This window comes from Melanerpes formicivorus, unplaced genomic scaffold (genome assembly GCF_026170545.1).
Source record: "Melanerpes formicivorus ecotype bairdi unplaced genomic scaffold, bMelFor1.0.p_v2 SCAF_20, whole genome shotgun sequence".
Classification (NCBI taxonomy): Eukaryota; Metazoa; Chordata; class Aves; order Piciformes; family Picidae; genus Melanerpes; species Melanerpes formicivorus.
The window spans coordinates 5,739,396-5,762,635 of NW_027142372.1; the positions used below are offsets into that span (position 1 = coordinate 5,739,396).

The 23,240-nt window shown below is 37.4% G+C and overlaps 1 long non-coding RNA gene across 2 annotated transcripts in view; it reads right to left on the reverse strand.

The window, feature by feature from the left end:
• Positions 1-23,240, reverse strand: part of LOC137447241 (uncharacterized) — an 85,514-nt gene that overhangs the window by 61,046 nt on the left and 1,228 nt on the right. For both annotated transcript variants that reach the window (XR_010988832.1, XR_010988831.1), the window contains exon 2: positions 22,016-22,062. This is a non-coding gene — a long non-coding RNA (uncharacterized lncRNA). The remainder of the gene's footprint in view (positions 1-22,015; positions 22,063-23,240) is intronic.

Sequence of the window (23,240 nt, forward strand, 5' to 3'; positions counted from 1 at the left end):
GGGTAAGACAATGTTGCAAGTGTACTCTAAACAGCCACTTCTCCCAGACAGATTTCCCAGACATTTTTAAAGTGTTAAATCTTATTTCCCAATTTGATTAGTTTGTATAAAGAAATATAAGCATATTATGTACATAATATAATGAGCCTCAAAGTACATTAGCACTTATATAAAAGTTGCCACTGTCTTCTCTACAGATGTATTGAGAAATGAGACTTACACTGTAGAAGTATGTACTAAACCACAGCATTAGGTTAAAATCTGAGTTTATATTGCAGTTTGTTTTTCACCTAAAAGCATGACTACAAGGAAAACTCAAAGCTCACAGGATTATCTCCCTAACCTTAAATGAATATGACTAAACTAGAATAGAGTACATCAATGTTCCAGCACTCATGGTTTAGTATTTTATGGGGAAGTAATATCAGAGTTAAAAGGGCATGTAGTTTTTATGTGAGAGGGTGTAATTTGCCCCTGGTTATCACACTCAGTTAGATCATAACACTTGTCCTTAATAACTACTACATTTGCCTATGACTAACACACAAATCCAGAGCTTAAGCTTCTTTTCAGTTCCACTGGCCAAATTGTACCAAAAAAACCCAACACCCAACAACAACAAAAAAAAAACAACACACCACCAACCAAAACAACACAAAGCAAACAAAATCATGACACTATTTCAGAGACAGGAGAGGAATTGAAAGTTAAATAATTCTTTGGTTTAGATATAAAATGGGAGACAATAAAATACTAACCACTGGACACTTCTAAGAAAATTTTTAACTCCCCCTTCAATGGACTCCAATTACTCTCAAGGTTAATAAAGCACACAATTCTACTTAACCAGTATGTTAGGTTCCCTCACTTCAGTAAACACCCTCATTACTCCTAATAATAATTGCCACTGATTATTATGTAAAAAGGTGATTCAGTGATTAATGAGGGTGAAAAAAAAGCAGGAAAATACTCTTGATAGCAATTATGAGAATACAAGATTCTTAGAAAGACAAGTCAGTAAGTCCCAAAGCCTCTTAAACATTATAATGAATCTTCTGTTTGTAAAGAACAAACAGACAAGGTGTATAAGCAATACCACTCATTATGGGCTCTCCACTGTATCTTTAATAACCCAACAGAGCAACTGAAGGCCTGAGGCAAAGCCGAATAACTTTAATTTTTCTATAGTAATGAAAACCAAAGAGATCTAGCAGAGTGAAGATGTTTGCCTTGCACTTAACAGAGGCAAAAACATTCTGCACAGGCCATTTTATCTTTTGTCATTGTTAAGTTTTATCTTCAATGGTGACGAGAATTCTGGAATATATTCAAGAACAGAAAACATATCTATGTAAAATTCAAATGTACAGTACAAAAATCAGAAAGTAATGGGTACTTAAAATAATCTTATACATTAAGTAGTTTTTAGAGCTCAGTATGACACTGGAGGTTATCATATTCTCCCAGACATTCCTGCACTTATGTCTGTTTTGACAAATTTGAATACAAGCAATAAAATATGACAGCTATGCAAGAGATGTAGTAATAACAGCAAGCTAAATTATGTACCTTTAAGATCCAGAACAAATAAAGCTGCAAACTTGGAAAATTTCACTGTATTGCACTTTCCACATCAGAGTAGCAGCAAGAACAGACATTTGCATAAGGGAAACACATCCTTTACTTGAACTACCAGAAGCCAAAAAAGAGCTATTTATTATTAATTATTAGAACACACCTATTAAATTTGTTTGGGGTTTTAAAACTGTAGTTTCAACTTCCCTTCAATTAATACCACCATAGGATAAAATATTCTCTACAGCAAGCGTGTAGATCTCCTGTCCACAAAGAGCTATAGTAGGAAGATTTAAATATTGCTGTGTTTGAAATCAGTAAATACCTAGTTTTAATGTCAATTACACACAATGGGTAATAGTTTACATTACAAATTGCCAGATGTGTAATATCAGCATATAACATTTCAGTACTATTTATAATGTTACTGCAATAGAGGTGGCAAACACTAATGCCCAGTAAAAGAAATAAAAGAGGACTTTTCCAGTACTCTCGCTTCAGGAACACAAATAAAGGTTACTAACTGTTCTTTAGCAAGAGTACCAAACAGGGAGTTCAAGCTAACAAGCAGCCCACAAGGCTTAGGGGAATACTAATGAGAAGCAGAAGCATTAATTAGAGTGTAGAAGATATTTCAACATTAATTTTCATATTCCTAAAAAGATATGCATCATTTAAAAACAAATAAAAATACCCATGTTGATCAAGCAAGGACTACTAAGGGAGACATGCATAACTGAATTCCATTTTGTTTGTATCAGAACTGGAGATTGTGAATTATCCTTACTGTCAGACTACACAGCAGTAGTAGAGAAAAATTCATATTGCCCAAAAAAAAAAACCCAAAAGATAAGGAACAGTCATTTCAGGTTTACAGTATAATGGAAATGTACGTAAAACTTCAAGAAAATGCAGACTGTAACTTAACAAGGCAACCAAACAAAGAGCAGTTTACAATGACTGAAGGAAATGGCAGAAAGCCAAGCCTGTCTCAAAGCAAAAGAACTCATCTGCCTTATATTTGAAAATCCATTAACTAGTCCTCTGCTTGCCTAACCACGAGGCTGCTTTCTCTTCTGTCATCACGGAAGCACTCTAAATAATTAAGGGAGACTATCTGAAACTAATGGTTCCCAGGCCAACCTTCACAGCAATACCAAATATTATATATCCAGAGGAAAATAAAAATAAAAAATACATGGCTGTGATTCCCTCTCAGACTGATGTTAGGATCACCAGATTCAATGGATAAGCAACAAAACAAAAACAAACAACCCACACAAAACAACAACCCACACCACACACCTCCATACAATCTCTTAAGGAACTAGATCTGGATCCCCTATAAACAACTGGCATTAGCTCCAGTGAACACAATGAAATACTTGCTGGCATAAATTACAGCTGTTGAAAAATTTCAAGATAGATACGAGCATCTAGAGTGCTATTTTGAAGGGTAATACATTATGTTAGTGAAGCTATTGATTAACAGCAAAACCCTGTTTTTAAGGTCAGAAGCACTTATTGATTTGTTTCTTTTTAAGGAAGACTTTGTATGAATATTAATGGTAATGTCTAGAATCAAAGAATTGAAAGACAATTTAGCAAATTAAATTAAAGCAGGTTCTCTCTGTTCTCAGCAGCCAAGCTTTATAAGGAAAATGCCACATCAGATCTAATGCTTACTTTTACTATTGTTTTAAAGGATTTTGGGAGAAAAATCTTTTTCAGAACCTCTCTCAGAAAGGGAAAATCTAGGTAGGAAAATAAAATAAGAAAGGTTAAGTTACAAAAATATCAGAACAGATACGACACAACAATATACTACAAAGGGTGGAAAATTCAGCTATAGATATAACCCAAGGCATAACTCATATGTCTCTCATACCACAATATAAAGCTGAACATTGGAAATTGTTTTACTTTTCTAGAGCTTAGCATTACTGAAACACTGCCCTCTTCTATTGCAAGATTTGTCTTATTTATTGCCAGTCAAGTTTATCACCCATCTAATGATCTAATTTTCCTATTCTGCCACCACTGTAACAGTAGGTTGCAGGGATATTCACATTAGTCATGATCCTGATGGTGTGTAAAGGAGACCAAAGATCAAGTTCTTTGTTTCTAGTGCAAAAACCCCACTCCTATGCACAAACAAATCTGATTACTAAGAATATTGTTCTCTTTGGCCAGCTACAACAGCAAATATTTAAAAAAACAGCCAAACCACTTCCTCATTGAATGGGACCCTATGTCCAGTAACATCTATATGTAGCACGCCTACGCAAATGTTGCACATTCATTTCAGGTTGGTATTAAGTCAGGAACAATCCCTAGACTGAATATACCACCACAGCCTGCCAGCTTTTTGCTACAGTATTAACATCCATTAAAGCTGTTGTTTGTGAAATGACCGTCCTTGCCCTTCACTCCCCATCTGACCAAAAGCTCCGAGAACACTGCTCTCTTCTGTCTTCATGCAGATAACAATTCATATTCAAATTCAAATAAGCATTAGAAGGTACAATATAATCTTTCTGTAGCAATTATTTAAGATACCCATTTATATCTATAGAATCATAGAACTGTTAGGGTTGGAAGGGACCTCAAGGATCATCTAGTTCTAAGCCAAGCAACCCTGTAAAAATCTACAGATACAATTTAAAATGTGTGTATCTTCATTTTGGACAATCTATATCTAGCAAAGTATGTATATAGGAGAGAAAGAAGAATATTTGACTTTGGAAGAAGGAATGATGCATCGATTACACCCCTACCAAAACAGAAGCTTTTAGGAAATTCTTTCACTCGACAGTAATCCACGGAATTGTTTCATCAATGTACACTTCAGGCTTTTAAGTTAGGGAACCAAGACAAAAAATAATCAATTAAAAAAAAACAAAACCAAAACCATGCTGTGTCCCCTTTACAAACACATCAATGATTCTTCCCTTCTCTAACTATGAAAAAGTTATTTACTGTATCTAAATTTCTTATTATGCTAACAAGACTGAGTAGACAGACAATATAAATACTTCTTTCTTTATTTACAGACGTTGTATGGCTCACTTATTTCATTAGACTGCTCACAACATAGAGTGGTCAGAGTGACAGCAGAACTATCTTTACATCCTGGTAAGCATACAACTGAAAAGCTTGGAAAACGGGAAAACCAGTATGCAGTGATGTGATGTTCTAGTAACAACTGGAACTAAGTCATAGCATTAACACAGAAAAAGAGTCTCTTCAATCAAGTATCTAATTCCTGTACCCATTACATTAACAGATTCAGAATTTAATTAGTAAAGGCCAAGGTTAAAAGGGCATTTATCTCTGTGCTTTTGTACATCAACTATTTCAACAATTTCAAGATTATTTTTGCCTGCCGTTGCAGACTGTAATTTTAAACAAGAACTGTACTACAATGAAATCACAAAATAATACCAATTGGAAAGGGATGCTGACGTAGTCAAGATTCAAAACACAGAGCATGAACTAATCAGGAGCCATGGATATTCTCCACCCATTCTGCTGTTGTTGGCTGCGTTTTCTTGATTTAGTCATTTGAAATCAGGTGATCAAATTTGTCTGTTAGTTTCATGGATGTGGTAATAAAATGTTACCTGAACAGTACTAATCAGGTGACAATACTAATTTCTTATAAAATTCAGTTTTACTTCAAAATATCACAGCAGGCATGGAAGATCCTCCTTAGCCTTTCTGACTTTATACTGTATTGTGCTCCTGAAAGAAGCCAGCATGCACATCATTGAAAAGAAAATGCATTTTCCCTTGTTATATTTTCCTCCAAAACAGAACTGGGGCAATTTGCCAGAGCTACTTTTCCAGAGCAGAAGAAAACAAGTCCAAACCATCAAGAAGAAAAGAGGAGCTTTGTGATGTATAAGCAACAAAGAGCAGAAAAAAGTCTAACCACAATGTCTCCTTCATGATGCAAGGCATGATGCTTTTAACAAGCCTCAATCTCAGCTAGGAAATTTACAATTTAAAGAAACAAAAAGATGGGTCGGTGGGGAAAGTAATTAACACAAGAGCTCTTCAAAATCAGATGTAAAACTGTACAAAGTGAACGACCACTGCAGCAAGGAGGTAAACATCACCTTTCACAAAAATGTTAAGGTATCTGAAGACATCAGCAGGATCCTGACCACACAGGTATCACATTTTTTCTAACTTCTCTCTCATTTTGCTTTTACCCAACGCCTGAAATACGAAAAATTGGCATGTATTTAGTGAGTACATGGTATTCAGATAAAAAAAAATAAAAGCAAATCTTGACACAAAAGAGCAGATACACTTAGTACATGAGTGACAGCTCTCTTCAAATTGTCTGCAGCCAGAATATTGGCATTGTTACAGCTTATAGGGGTTATGTTGATGGTAGCTTTTTGGCCACACATGAGCAGGTGATGTTCATTATTCAGGTCATGTTCTTCCAGAGTAAACGTTTGCCAACAAATTACTGTTTAAACAGGCATTTCCTGGCCAAGAGCACACTCACATAATCTCGGTTTGAGCACAGTTCCTCCTATTTGTAATGAGGATGTTACTAGAACTAAAGAAAAAAAGTAGTCACAAGATAGATTGCACTGTTCTGACACAGAAAGGAGTGTAACAGTAATGACAAAAATCTGTTCTGGAGCAGAAGTAGCTAATAAACCTAGGTGAATTGTGTTCCCTTTGTCTTTTTCTTGTTTTCTTCCTTGTCAGAAGAAAAAATAAAAGAAAGTAAAACAGAATAGAATGTTGGGGAAAAGAACAAACTCATCCTCTCTATAGCAGCAGCAAAAATCCAGGCTTTGTAGTAACTTGGAATTTGGATTTATTTGAAATCAACACAATTTCACATGCTGTAATTGTAACAGAGCATGGCAGCAAGGATCAGTTACTACACTTGGTATTAAATTGAAGTATCTCACTTTGCTGGCTTATACCTATTCAGATTGATTTCTGACCCCACCCCCACCCCACCCCAACTTTATGCTCTGATTCAGTTTGTGTCTGGACAAAGTCACTAGTGCATGGGAACACTGGGCCAATTTGGGTGGTTATTATATATATATGTAACACCTACCACACATGAAACTTACTACAACATTTTAACTGGGATCTTTCCCATGTAAACCTTCTTGCTCCCTCATCTCTTCTCATACCTCATAGTTAGTACAGATAAGGATAATGTCTACAAAGAAAATTACTTTGGAGTGAGTTATTTCATAGTAACTACTACATACAAATTCTCACAGGACAGCCACGTATCAATACTTCCACAGAGGAGAGTTCTCCTAAGGCAGCACACAGCACAGGACCACACTATGTTCAGCATGCGTATGGCAGCCTGAAACACAAGGCTGCTTATGCGTACCATTGCTTTGGAAATGTTACCTTCTGAGGCAGGAAATTATTATCTCTAATGCTCAAGTCATCTTCTAGGTAGAAAGTAAAAGAAGCAGTTCCAGCAAGAAGGTAATTTATAGGTTACAAAACCAAACAAAACATACAGTCCATTCCCTGATGCAACAAAGCCCATAACACTTGAAGAAAAAAAGCATCACATTAATGGATTATTTAAAGCCTTCAAGAAGAGCCTGCTTTGATGGAAACTAAGCAGAAAATTAGAGAAATGGAAACAAAGACTTCATTTATACCTCTGGCTATGAAAGCAGATTTAAAAAACAAAAAAAAAGAAGATGAAAGGCTGCAAGTTCCAGTGTTGCATATCCTGAGCCACAATAGGCTCAAAAAGCTACGCACACATTTTTTGCTCTCACAGGGAAAGAGAGGACTAGAATAGAAATTCTAAACTCTATAGATGATTCCTATCCTTTCAAAACATGGCTCTACAACAGATTGTTTATTTTTACTGCAGATATCAAGAGGACAGGCAGACAAATTAAATATATAATAGATTTTAGACTGTTTCAGTGTTGGAAACATTTGAGGATTATTATTTCTTTAAAAGCCATCTCAGAAGCATATAAAATTCAGTACAAATAATCTAATAATTCTCAAGTCTTTCTTCTATATTTATTGCTAGTGACAGAACATTCAAATAAAGACAGTATAATAATTGTCTCCATTAATTATGGTAATTATGTCTCTATAGCAGTTTTCCATTGAAGATACCCACTGCTTGACAAGAGATGAAGGATGTATTATGACTTAATGAGCTGAGTAGTTACTTGTGTGAGCAGTCTACTATCTTTGGTTAATCTAGTCACATATGTAACAACCGGGAGAAAACAAGTATAGTTTTTATGATAAATGAAACATTTCTTTTCAGGTTCTCATAAAATAGCTCCCTGTTCTAACCAAAGAGCAGAGATAGCTCTACACATAGGCAAAACAATTGGCTGCCTAAATGGACATTGCTGGAGGCAGTAAATACACAACACTGCTATCATCTTCCACATCTGTGAGTGTTAAAACTACAGAGTCCCTGAGAGGTGAATTTGGGATGGATTTTTTTAATCACTTAGAGACTCTTCACTCTCCCATTCTGAAAAGTGAGATATTCTACTTGATTTCTTTTCACAGCATAGTTTTCTATTCCACAGGAATAATGTAGCTCCATCATGCAAAAACATAACCCAAAAGTAAAGCAAAACAACCTTTTCACCCATATCTGTCAGCTTCTGGAAAACCTAGGGGAAGGGGACTTCTACAGAGAACAGGAGGAAGAATGGCACAGGATAAGGCTTTCTCCTGTCAGTAGATATTTTTAGCCCACATTACCCATTCTACTCTCATCCAACCCACTAAACAAAAGGTCCCATGACTGCCATCTTTTTGAGTAGTATTAGAAGGATGCTTTGCTCAAATGACTGTGTCATATGAGTTTGCTGCTTCGTCATAGGGTTTGTAATTGTTATAATACCCCATGCACAATCATTGTAACAAAACAGTTACTTCTAACTGCACAAAAAGTTAAAACCCATTTGTAAACATTGTAGGCTGTCCTGCTCTTTTCATTCAGTACTGCTTACTAAAACTACATAAAGTGAAATTAAAACCAGGCACCATCTGATCTGCTTCCCCTTCACCCCCCTGAATACCTTCTGGGTATGAGACATGATTCTGCTTTTTTTTATTTCTTGCTAAATAAATGCCTCCAAATTATATGGTATTAAATGAAAACAAACTAAAAAATGGACTACAATGAGCCATGTCTAGTAAATCTTACCAATGATGACATTCCAGACAACCTTTGACAAAACAAAACTATCTCAATGCTACTTAATCCAACCTTCAAATACAAGCTTTAGAGATGACAGTTGAATATTGCGGTCTGTGTTTTGACAAAGCACAATATATCACATCTGTCCAAGTTGTGTATTGTGAAACAATATATCCTAACATCCTAAGCACTAGCAGCCCCTGAATTTATATGATGTTTTAGAGCAAAAGTGGATAAAACCAGTCCTTTAGCTATTTGTCTCTGGTTACTTTGTCTTGATTCAGCACTATTTACAGATAAGCTACAAACAATACTGAGACAAGAAAAAGGAAGCTGAACTAGCAAAGCACACAACAATAAACAGCTTATCAGTAATAGCTGTGTCTCCCTGTCCTCGCCTCTCCGTCCTGTTCAAGTTAAAGGAGATCTAGAACTTACAGAAAGAAGGGAAAACACACTTTAAAGATTTGAAGCAGACTTCAGATGAATGCAACAGTTACCAAAGTCTGCACAGGGACAGAAAGATAGGAACATTCATTACCTGCGCTGCTTATCTGGAGAAAGCTGCTTAAAATTACACAGTGAGAAGAAACAGGACTGCAGAGTAAGCTCACAACAGACCTTTGTGTCTCATCTTTCTCAAATGACCTAGCAGCCCAGTACAGCACTGAAAACACCATAGAAAATAGTGCATAACAGTTTTTTGGGTCAAGCCGGTTTCCTCCTGTAGGATGCACATTCAGATTGCAATAGACAAAAATAAATAATTTGGAAGTTAGGTGTAACATCTACCTACAGAGATTTCAGACTTGAATGATGCAATTCTATGAGTAGTTTTCAGTCCAGTTTCTTTTGGTTTTCCTTAATCTCTGCTAAAATAAAAGGCCTCTAGTATACAACTAGCTCTTGCTGGCCCCCTAAAGCAGTCACAGGAGTTTTAATTCTGAACCATTAATATCTATACAAATAAGAATTTCCTTTTAGCATATAAAGTTGTCAAGATAATAGAGATTTATAAAGCATTAATCAATTTCTGAATATATTTGCTTTATAGTAATAAGGTATTCCTATAGTCACCAACATATTTATTTTTAGAAAAAGAATTCTTGTTCTGTGCTGCCATACAGTCTTAAAAAGGACACAGATGCAAACTACTGATGCACTTTCTGTACTAGCTTTCTACAGAAAGAAAGAGAGGATGATTGTTCCTTTGCCACGATTTTTACTTGAGTTATTCAACTACCAGCAGGATACTTTCATCAGTACTAAATGCAGTGACATTTTCGAAGCTGGCAAATTGCTGATGGGCGCTCTACAAGTTTCATGTTCAAATTCTGTCCACACACTGCAGTTTTGCATTATCTGTTTTATTCTTGACCTAGAACTCTGAGAGATCAAGGCTGCTGATTTTACAAACTAAGCCCCGGAATTAAAGAATGTGAACAGAGTAAATAATTTTTCTCCAGTCAATAGGTAGAAATAAACAGAGTATTTAGGATATCTTGGTACACAACTGAATGCTGCATACATGCCACTGGGATAGGAAGAGGGGAAAAAATGAAGAACACCAAGGGAATTCTGTTAAATCAGAAAGATATATTAGCCATCAAGCCTTCTAGGACAGTGTATCAGAACCAAGCCATAGGCAAAGGTCAGAAAAGTAGTAATGAGGTTGCCCTGAAACAATGTTGAGCAAAGACGACTGCAAGACTTGGCAATTTAAACAATATTAGATCAGATAGTGCAGCCTTACATAAATCCTGGTTTAAAAGCATCATCAGAACCACTAATCTTTTATCTTTAAATAGTTATTTTTGTAAATACTCAGAATTACTCATGAATTTGTCCAAATTTACCAAAGTGGTAATCATCACTGGTTTAGCCTTATGAAATATTTGGTTTACAATGAGACACAAGACATGTAAGTGTACGAGGTGGTGGAGTCACCAGCACTGGAGGTGTTCAGGAGGAGACTTGACAGGGTGCTTGGTTGCATGGTTTAGTTGATTAGGTGGTGTTGGATGATAGGTTGGACATGATGATCTTGAAGGTCTCTTCCAACCTGGTTTATTCTATTCTATTCTATGTACAGGCAGAAGCCTAAACTTCTGAAAAGCAGTCCTGATTAAATTTCTTGCCTGCAAAACTGCTATGTGTACTCTGTCTCTAACACTCTTCCCAATTCTCAGTGCTCTACACTTCATTTTAGCTATCAGTTTACTTTCTTTGGTATTCCCTGGGGCTTACAGGGAAGATGAAAGAAACCTGCTCATTTCTAGCAGTGCTTATACTGGTTCACAACTGCAGAAGAAAGAAATATGTAAGAAATTCTTGTATATTTTTTTGAGAATGTGAGACCATGACAGCTACAATTCCTCCAGTGTCATATGATTTACTCTGCTGCATTTTTAAAGGATAACAGAAAATTTCCTGAACTGAATTATGACAGTGCAATAAAATAATAGGGATTATTGTGCAACTTCGAGTGTTTAACTGACCTAACACATGACTTTGTTCCAGGCTATTTTTTTTATCTGGAATACTAATACTACATTCTGACCTCAGCCAAAAGAACACAAAGAAATTAAACTAAAAAAATCCTCACATCAATAAATAAAAGCAAGTACAAAAGCAGGAAAAATGTGTCCTGTTTTATTAGAATAAACCAAACCAGGTTGGAAGAGACCTTCAAGATCATCGTGTCCAACCCATCAACCAATCCAACCCACCCAAACAGTTAACCCATGGCACCAAGCACCCCATCAAGTCTCCTCCTGAACACCTCCAATGACGGCAACTCCACCACCTCCCTAGGCAGCCCATTCCAATGGGCAATCACTCTCTCTGTATAGAACTTCTTCCTAACATCCAACCTGAACCTCCCCTGGCGCAGCCTGAGACTGTGTCCTCTTGTTCTGGTACTGGCTGCCTGGGAGAAGAGACCATCATCCGCCTGTCTACAACCTCCCTTTCATCACTGCAGAAGCACACATGAAAACTGAGAAACTCCTTAAACAGTTTGAGAATTGGCCTATATTCCTAAGAACATACGCTAGTTCAGCTGTGGGACTTATTTCTGAACACCAACAGTTAAGCACATCAAGCATGTCTGACTGACAGCACAGATAACAGGCCAAGTTAAAATACTCATCAACGTAGGTGGATTGCAAAGTATATTAAAACTTCCATTTCAAATTTTAATTAAATCACTAAACTTCATATACTTGAACTCAGTCTTTAAGGACACACATTCTTCAGGAGCTTCCTCATCTATTGGCATCAGAGAGGACATACAGACAGCCAAAATGGTAGGCTGCTCTAGTATGCTAATAACCTTGGATATAAAGATGATACTTTCCTACTCCCTTTCAGTAAGTAGATATAAAGGAACAGATGTTGAGAACAAAGTCTTGCAACAATGAGAAAATGGGGATTACTGTTTACAACCACTATTCAATTTTTTTAAAAACACAGCATGAAAAAAAAAAAAGAAGCTTGATTCAATGCTTATTAGGCAGTGCCTCTCCTCACTCCTCACAAGTGGCCTGCTGATACCAAGTTAAGAATGCCTTAACCAGGTATTAAAGGTGAAGTTCAACTCTTTGCAAAATATCCGTGTAAATCCCATGTACCAAGTGCAGTTTACATAGAATTTAAGAGGCATGTAACTCTTGCGTCAGCTTTCAGCTCAGGGATCAATTTTGCCTTAACATACAAAGCAAACTACAGTGAAAGAAAGGTTATCACACAGTACTTAAAAGAAAATATGACATTTGGCATAAAAGTAAATATCATCATAATCTCTGTAGTCTTCACCTCTTCACTAAACTACAAATTAGATGGATGGTTATTAGTTCAGTCAAAAGAAGCCTGTATAATACATGCAAAACAGGTACACAGTTATACTTATTTTTATATGAAATCCTAATTTTCCACGTAAGTTCTAAATACCAGACCATACTAGATCATACACTTTTTTCTTTGTTGTAAAGCAGAAAAAAAGAAAACTGTGTTTTAGAACAATTGTAGTCCCAAAGATGCCAAACCACTAAAGTCTTTGGATGCCAGAAACAATCATAAGACTTCTGACATGTTGCCATTGCTCAGACTAACAACATGAAATGAAGGCAAAGAATTAACCAGCTACTGAGCTATTTTAAGTTACATGAAACTGATTATTGAGTTTCATAAGCGAGGTTTTGTATTACATATCTAACAGGTTCTATAAAATTATGGTTTGGATGGGAAGAAGATATCTGTGCAGTTTTCCAGTGTAGTTGTGATATTAGCCAAGCAAGTTTCCTGCACCACACTTGATGTAGTGTCTGATCTGTGTAACATCACTCCTCCTTCACTAAACAGATTGAGGTTTTAAAAACATGATATTTAAAAGACTATCAAGCTTGATTTATGTTTTAGCATTCAAATGAAAGCTCAAGGTGAGGCACAGAATTTAGAGTCTACTAAGAAACTAGACAACAGATTCAGAAGTATTTTCAGGAAAAGGAGAGACACCATTATTTAAATCTGTCATAAAAATGCAGGTCATTTTTGCCAGAAAGAACATCTATGGATAACAGTATAACTTAAAGCTAATTTCTGAGGCATGCACACACCATAAATGGTTTGCTTACTGGTTTTAACATGCAACACCAGTACCTGTACAGATTTTTAGTATTTCCTTAGAAATTTTCAACATGTATTAATTCTCATATGTGCTATTCTTCATATTTCCTGCAATTCAGAGGGTTAGTTTGTTTCTAAACTCATTTCAGTGCATTTTAAAACAAGCTGATGTGCATTAATGTGTACATTTATCTAAAGTTAAGTTGCATACGGCAAAATACCTGGCACATTTTGGATTCTTTTGCCCTCATTTTTTTGAATGGATGTCTAGTTTGGCTGACAGTTTGTGCGTGGTGTCTAACAAATTCATACATTGACTTTTGAATGCTAATATAGGTATACACCAAACCAACTCAAGAAACCAGGCTGCCAGTCTTTAAGCAGAAGTATCATTTAGCTGCTGAATCCTTCTCATACTGCATGCAAAAAAAAAAGATAAATATATAAAACCTCAATCCTCCCTTTCCCATTATTACCTCCAGCAAAATTTTAATCTCAACAGTGTTAACACAAATTTATCAGTAGTGTATGGGTTAGAACATTCAAATTACTACATTGATTTTTGATGTAAGGAAAGATGGACTATAGCAAGGCAAAACAAATATACATGATATAAATCTTGCTATTATTATCTGTGGTGATATTTGGACAGAGTTAAGAACGAAGTGAAGCTGTCTGTACAAGAGATCTTAAGCTACCTCAGTAACTATTTTAAATCACTTCACTGAAAAATAAGTTATTTACTGCTTGGGTAGCAGTGATGGGAATCTTAAGGCACAGGTCTGAAGAGCTGACTGTGACTGTTCAGAATAGCAGCAGACAGTAGGTTTAAAATCCTGATTTAGGAAAAAAACAGACTGCTGACAACATATATAGGCATGCTCTGAGTATGCTCTTAAACTTTATAAGATTTCCTGCAGACACTTAAAAACACCTCAACAACAATCAAAAACCCCAACCCTTTTTAAAATTTATGTAGTTACTTCTATGTTCTACCTTATGCATTATCTCTCAGGACTAACACAGCACATTCTGAAGAACTACTAAATCATTTTGTAAGGGATGCCTCCCTCCTCTATTGATCTCTTCTAGTCATATCACCCTTTGTACTTATATAGCTTTTGCCAGCAGTAGTAAACTATTATTTGATTTAGTTCATCTTCATGCTGTGCTATAGCTAGGCTCTTTACCCTGTCAGCTCAGAACTGGCAACTCCCACATGTTATAGCAGTGCTAGTATATACCCCTTTGTCATATATCATTAGCTGAGATGCTTCCTGTCAGGACCACTGAGCTGTTATTGCCCAGAGGTTCCTACATTTGACAGGAAAAGGCAATGCTGAAGGTAGAATCTTTGTGAGCTGAAGCAATGCTAGAGGGCATCTGGGCTCATTACTCACTTCTCCATCTGGAAAGAGCATATTTATTGTTATGAGACCTTTCCTCCACCAGGGCATCTTATTTCTCAGATTATCAAGATACTTAGTCTCAGTTACTCAGTTGTCAGCATGCCAAATCCAGTAATTTTATTGACTGAGAAAAACCATCTTATTTGATTGACTGTGATTGTTTCTGGTTTTAGCTAAAAAACCTGCATGAATTAAAGACCCCAAGATTACAGATTTATTTACTTTTTCCCTGTATAAAAGCCCAACTATTTTAAAGCTTAATAAAGTAACAAACACTTAGCTACATAAAAACTGTCTTCCCATACACAGGTCAGAAAAGCTCTTCTTCACTCTTCAGGAGCCAGTCTGTAGCCACTACTATAACAGTGCTGTGGTGGGATATCAAGACAAAAAGCAGATCTGTCCACAAATACTAGCTGAATTTCTATATAACTTATGAAAGATAAAAGAGCTCACTCTTTTTAAAGGATGTATTTTTAGAAGTCTCTCCACAATACCTGAACTCCCTTGAAATTCTAACTGAGATAATGTTAACCTACTCATCTATAAATATGTCACATATCATAACAATAGAATCGAAAGGTCATGTTTCTTAGCAAACTATATGAGCTTAACTTACTCAGGATGCTACCTTAACCCTCTGTTGACATGAACAGCCAGAAATAAACAAGATGTTTTCTATAGGGTATTTTTAATATTACTGAAATTGCTGCTTTGTTCATTTCTAAATGTACACACACAATAACAGGATTTTAAAATCTGCATCATCCTCTTTTGTCCTCAGACTTTTCACTCTACAATTTCTAGTTTCCCCAAACCAGTGGTTTAACAGTAGGATGCTTTATCTCTGCTAAATGACAGGCTACATTGCTGCAATCAAGAATACCACAGAAAAAGCTTCTCTCCATCTGTTCTGTATTTTAAATATTTTTTCCCCTTTCAGCTGGTAATCAGAAGCCCCAGGATTATTGCCAAATGTGTTTCTTGGATACCAGGTGAAATCCTCCTCTGTCTTCCATTTTTTTTCTTAGTACCATTTTCTGAATTAAATTGAAGGTTCCACGAAGTGTTTATTTACAGTTTACAGAATTGCAACATGAAACAGGTTGTCTTCACTCTTACCAATGAGACCAACAAGAAAAAAGAAAATTTTACTCTGGGTGTTCAAAATTATTCCCTGGTTGACTATTCCATCTGACAATCAACTAAGCAACATTAAAAAGGGCTAAGAGATACAGGCCTCTTCATAAAGTTAATGCAGATAATCAAGACAAAAATCCCACACCTTAGCCAAAGAACTGGTTCTGCCTTCTTCTGTGTGATTCCAATCTGAAACTACCCATTTTTGGCTTTGTTCCATTCCCCCCAGTCCAGTCAATCCCTGACACCCTAAAAAGCCCCTCCCCAGCTTTCTTGGAGCCTCCTTCAGATACCGGAAGGCCACAATAGGGTTGGTTGGAAAAGGTCTTTAAGATTATGAAGTTAAACCACTACCTTGTTTCCACTAAGAGTTGCTCTTCTGGGCCACCTGAAGGTAATTCTTCTACCTTTACAGCTCTCTGCAGTGTCCACCCCTCTACCATGTTTCATAGTTTCATAGTTTCATAGTTTCATTCAGGGTTGGAAGGGACCACACGGATCATCTAGTTCCAACCCCCCTGCCATGGGCAGGGACACCCCACACTAGATCAGGCTGCCCAGAGCCTCACCCAGCCTGCTCTTAAACACCTCCAGGGACGGGGCCTCGACCACCTCCCTGGACAACACATTCCAGGGTCTCACCACTCTCATGGTGAAGAACCTCCTCCTCACATCTAGCCTGAATCTCCCCACCTCTAGTTTCATTCCATTCCCCCTAGTCCTATCACTACCTGAGATCCTGAGAAGTCCTTCCCCAGCCTTCCTGTAGGCCCCCTTCAGATACTGGAAGGCTACAATTAGGTCACCTCGGAGCCTTCTCTTCTGCAGACTGAACAACCCCAACTCCTTCAGTCTGTCCTCATAGGAGAGGTGCTCCAGCCCTCTGATCATCCTTGTGGCCCTTCTCTGGACACGTTCCAGCACCTCCACATCCCTCTTGTAATAGGGGCTCCAGAACTGGACACAGTACTCCAGGTGGGGTCTCACCAGGGCTGAGTAGAGGGGGAGGATCACCTCCCTCGACCTGCTAGCCACACTTCTCCTGATGCAGCCCAGGATCTGATTGGCTTTGCGGGCTGCAAGTGCACATTGAGAGCTCATGTTGAGCTTTTTGTCCACCAGCACCCCCAAGTCTCTCTCCTCAGGGCTACTTTCCAGCCAGTCACTGCCCAGCCTGTATTTTTTCCCCTTGACACAGGCCACTAAGCACTCTCCTTTAAAGACACCCTGAGCAACATTTCCTGAGAAGCTCTGTGGAAAGCAGTGAAAATGGAGTCTCCCTCCCTGGAGGTGTTCAGAAGAGGCTTGGATGTGGCACTTGGAGCCATGGTTTAGTTGTCAGGGGGTGTTAGGTATTGGGTAATAGGTTGGACTTGATGATCTCTGAGGTCTTTTCCAGCCGGGTTGATTCTGTGATTCTAAGTTATTTCTTGTTCCCTAGGAGCTCATTTCTACACTTCTTAATGGAGTGAGATTTTTCTCCTGCTTCCCAAGCTGTGGATCAGGAAGAAAAGGAACCCCTTAACACAGATAGCTGTGCTCTGTACTAAATGAGAGTGTCAGGTGTTACAAGTTCTAGCTATGTTCATGAGATACCCATGAGAGATGGTTACACTTGGCATTAACTGAAACAGAAGAATAGCTCTGGCTGCCACATTGCACTTATCTAAACTTTCATTTACTGCAAGATACATTGCCAATTAAGTCAGGCTCTGATTTCCATTTGTTTGCCATTTTTCCCTTCTTTTCAGCCATAACTTATAGGTTTCAAATGTTATTATTTTCCTTTTTTTTGAAAGCATGACCACCTTCTTACTGTTATTTCTGTTACCAGCTCCAAAGTGGAAACATCGGGTTGTTCTCAAACAGATTTTCCACATAGTACAATACAACCAACTGCCAGAGCTGTCTGATCAGGCAGTATGGAGCAGACTTTGCTGAAAATGACACCGAGTTCAGAGAAGTCCACTAAACTCACTACAACTACCAAAACTGTCAGTTTTGTAGGTTACTGTGCACACAATTCAATATCCTGATATTTATCGAAACCAAGAGACAACTGCAGATGAGTAATTTTAATGAAAACTGTTAAATTTAATAAAGTGGTGCTGGTTTTTTTGGGGGGGGGGGGGGGGGGGGGGCTTTTTTGGTTGGTTGGTTGGTTTTTGTTTCGTTTTAATAAGGAGAAGGCTCGTTAGAGGCAGCTGAAGGTGGGAGCAAACCGACTGCAGCAGCAAACACTCCCTCTAGTGGCGATACAGGTGGCCGATAGCACCAGAACGAAGATGCAGGCGAGCTCACGGCGCTCGGGGGCCTAGTTCCCCTCCTTCACCTCCTGCCAGTCTCGCTCTGGTCAGTTACATGAATACAGAGGCAGAGGGAAAATAAATCTCTCAATGAATGGAGACACGAAATAAGAAGGACAAAATAGTAACCAGAAGATAGGGAAGTTCATAACCTTAAGGCAAATTCATTCAATTCTGAGATCAGCAACATCCCAACTGTCAGAATCATGGAATCACAGAATCAATAAGGTTGGAAAAGACCTCAAAGATCATCAAGTCCAACCTGTCACCCAAGACCTCATGACTACTAAACCATGGCACCAAGTGCCACGTCCAATCCCCTCTTGAACACCTCCAGGGAGGCAGTATTTAAAAATAACCTCACTGAAAATTGCTTAATTTTGGAAAATTACCACACTTTAAACATCAGACTTTTCTCTCTCTCTTTTTTATTTTCTTTTTTAAGACTTGCTAATAAAAATGAGAAAGGAAGAATATTCTTTGAGTTGCATACTTCAGCTTTGTTCAGAAACTGAAGTATGCACATTTAATTTTGCTTTAAGAGGGATTAATTTCTTTACTGATAAAATAATGTATTTCAAAGTTCAGAAGTTTATCTGGAGGTATCCAAGAAAAATCACAGTAACAAATCTTTCACTAGGATAAATGCTTCTCTGATAACCAAGGCTTGCCTGTAAGACTTCTGAAAGACAGTACAACCCCACTGCACTATTTTCAGTAGTACATTACCTGAATTTTGACACAGTACCAGAAATATACACGTTCCTCAGCAAAGAGGCAGTTTCCTTCTGCTTAACCTCCACATGGCACATTTCTTATATCCAGAAAAATTATTCTTGCTTCCATAAGCAACAAGACAAGAGTTGAAGTCTTTTAAACAGACTTTTCATAAAGGGAACCAATAGCATGGAGTGTAACACAAAACACCATCTGATGATGGCGGTCTTTTTGACACATGATCTTAAAGAACTGTTCTTAGGTTTAAGCAGAAACAGTTAGAAAGCAGGCCAGGAAGAGCACTGGCCTCGAGAAAAGTCTCCCTTTCTCAACCCTCAGACCTTTAGAAGATAAGAGGTATTTTGTAAATGGACCTCCTATCTCCAGTTCTACAATACTCATGCTAAATACCTGGCTGCGACTACTTGCCCAGACACAGCTGTGCTAGAGCATAACCAGCTAGGGGGTTCAATGGGTATCTACTGGCAGAGATAGAGTGGCCCTATGCATTTCTGTATTTATTCTGGCTGTTTTCTTCATAGGGATCAGATGCAAAATTCCCTTATTCCTTACGGGGATGAGATAAGAAGAAAAAAAGAAAGAAGAAATCTCCAGTACCTTACTGATATGCTGGGCTGCAGTTCCAACAGGACATTTAAAAGACAGGAAAGATGCACATACCAAAAAGCCAGGCTCCTCCCCTTTCCTGTTTCATTTGCAATTCATATTTCAGCAGGAGTCACTGCAGTTATCTCATGAAAGAGACTGTTACTGTGCTTTATAAAAGCACTAACCAAAATACTTAACTAGGGCAAGTTCTTTAGAGCAGCAGCTCAACACCACAAATAGTCTTAGATGAGAACAACACAAGGGTAGCCATTACTTCAGGCTAAGTTTGATTAGAAGATCTTAAATCTCCCAGTCTTCACATGAGGCATCTTTGAGGACTCTTCAGTCTGAAAATCTTAAGTACTACTGTTTCTTACAAATAATTTTGTTTCTCATTAAGGCCTTCCCCCTGCCCCCCCATTCAAATAACAAGAAAAAGGTTATTAAATAACACAGAAAGAGATTTTTATTTCCCCACCTTCCTTCCAAAACCTCTCAAAGAAGTCAGAAATTAGTCATTATTCAAATGAAGGAGTACAATGACAAATTAACAATTATTTTTCACATTTTCCCTGAGTACCAAGACAACAGATACATGAATAAACAACTTCTGGTTTCAATACAACCGAGGAACTGCAAGACAATCTTAATACTTCTCTCCACTAAGTCCCAAAGTATTGTCCTGAAAGCTAAGGAGTTTGTGAATAGCTGAAAGGTAGACACTTCATACTTCCAGATATTCTGTTCACATTATTCATTCACTGACAGATTAAAAAACACCCCTATTTTAACTTGTTATTCAAACATCTCAAATTGGGAAACCTTAGACAGACATTTGGCAAAGCTCTAGACTTCCACTTCAATCAACAAGAAAACTGAGATCAACTGCAGGAGGACTGAAGCTAAAGTTATGAAGCAACCTTTATAACTTAAAAATCATGTAATAGATATCACTCAATGGTTAAACAAACTCATAAAAAATTATGTATGAGGACAGATGTGCCCTTTAGCACACAGCTTTTAAATAACACTCTTCAATTGGCCAGGAAATACTGTCCCAGCCTGCAAAACTGTTTAATTTTCTAAAGCTCCAAATGTGACAATCCTCTGCACTTCTCTAAATGCAAAGAGCTCTCTTGTATGTACAATTTTTATGAAATGATCTCCCTGCAAAATAACACATAACTCTAGACATCAAAATTTTGGCTATATAAAGGAAGAAAGGAAATGCAGATACTTTCATAACTTAAGTTGAAACATTATTTCCTTTTATTTGTTTTGCAGTCTTAGTACTCATGGAAATAACTTTAGTGAAATATTTAATGTAAAATACTTTCTCTGAGACAATATAGCTGGAGAGACCATGTGCAGTGGAAAATATAAAAAGCTGATATTCAACAGTTTCTAATGTGCATTTCCTAAACACTGACTATAAAAGTGTTGATCTAGCAATAGTTGGGCTCATGGCTGATAACAAGATTAATTACAAATACAAGCTCAAAACATAGAGGAAACAGTCACCCATGAGCCACCATCAAGCTGGAATTGAGTAAGAGCTTTCAGGCATGTGCTGATCTGGTTCAAGGACAGGACTCTGGCAGATACTGCACTAGATTCTTTTAAGACAGCCACTGACTGATGGATTATTGATGGGTAATGAATAGATGTTATTGCATCTATAGATTAACTAACCTATTGACTATCTGATTGCTTCTACAGAATACTTCCATTGCATTTTACACGTCCAAGCCTCAAAATATTATAGAGAGGTAGTTAGAAATGTTTTCTCAGAGATAAGTCTTCTCTTAGTGAACATGAAACAACTGCTCTTTGTCCTCAGTTACCTTCTCCAATGTTTTCTTTTATCCTTTTCTAATCAGCACTGCCTAGCTACCACTCTTCACAGTTACCTTCTCATCCTACATTTAAAGGGCCCAGTCTGTTTAGTAACAGTTGCAGTACACTTCAGGAAAAAAATTAAATAAAGAGATATATCAAAGATATATTTAGATTTATGCAACAAGAAAACCACCCCTGTTAACATTTGTTGAGAATAGACCTTTGGTTAAAGAGTAGACACAACACAAAGTAGTAAACAAGAATATGTATTTCTTCAAAATGCTTGCATGTATTGCAGAAAACAGGGCCTAATAGGACAGATCATTTAAAGTGTATAACTGAAGAATGTGTAAACTGTAGCTGCATACAAATTTTAAGCATGTAAATGTAACACCTGTGTAAATCTGTATACAGAGGTGGTGGGTTTGCAGGTGGTTTTGTAGCTTTTCCCTTAAGAATGCTTTTGATTTTCACCCCACACAGAGTTTAGGGCAAAATATACACAGCCAGTAGGACCTTTGAGTAATGCACATAAAGAGTTCTCAGAGTGCAAGTGAATTTAAAGTGTTAGTACAATTAAAAGATCAGATACTTACAGCTCAGGCAGTCACTTTGTGTTGAATACTACTGGAGTTGCTGTACGCTGGAAAAAAAGAGAATTCTTATATAAAAACAGTGAATGTAAGTGCAAAAAAAGAACAACAGCTGGCAAGGCCACTTCACACTATGTTAAGGGCCTCATCTCAGCTGCTGCAGGCACTATACATCACAATAAATGGAAATATTTTTTTCAAAAGATGAACTTTATTAAAACACTTTGTCTAGTTAACAAAAACAAGTGAGTGGGGAAACAACATGTCAGCTGTGTGTCCAACACATCTGTCAGCACAGCTGACAAGTGGATGGTAAAATCAGGATGCAGGAAGGGGAAACTACTTTGCTAGTCATCTACATTTTAATTTCATAACAAGGTGATTATCCAAGCTGTGATTCTTTCATGTAAATTTCATGCCAGAGGAGTTTTCTTACTACTCATTGCATGACTTGCTTGTATAGGACATAAAACTGGCCTGTAGCAACAAGAATGTTTTGTCAAGGAAGAAGGAAGTATACAGAGATTCTAAAGTGCCTTCTTAGCTTGGGCTCAAGCTGATACAACAAGTTCACCTATCATTCTTACTATCCATCACTGCTGGCTCACATTCCAGCTTGAGCTGCCAACAAGCCACTCAGCTCACAGGACAGGCAAGTCTGGGCTGAATCATACTTTCGGTGAACTTCATCCCTATAGGCATAGACGTGAATGGCATCCCATTCCTATCAGCTAGCTCACTTTTCCAGATTTCCAGATTTTATTTTTTATCTTCAATGAAAATAAACATATAAATGCTACCCTATAATAAATACTGCTTATATCAGTCCTATTGATTGTGTTTAACTCCTATAATAAGCCTGACTTGTAGGGCAATGAAGTCCTCCTTCATACACTCCCAACTTTCCTTCCAACTTGATTCACCACTAAAAAGAAAATCCTGTACAACAACAAAACAAACAAAAAATATCCTCTGGAAATATAGCAATCTGTAAGTAAACACAATTAAAAATAGTTAAGCCAGGCCAGCATGCCAGACAGTTCTTAGACCAGGTGAATTCAGACTGCCCCAAACACAGCCAAATAGTGCAAAACACAAGTTAAACAAATTGTGAAGCTTTACTGGCTTTAAACACATTAAACTGCGCAATGACCAAAGAAATGTAATCCTCTTCATGAAGGTTTTCTCTTTCTTTTTCTTTCTTTGTTGCTTGCCTTCTTTCTTTCCT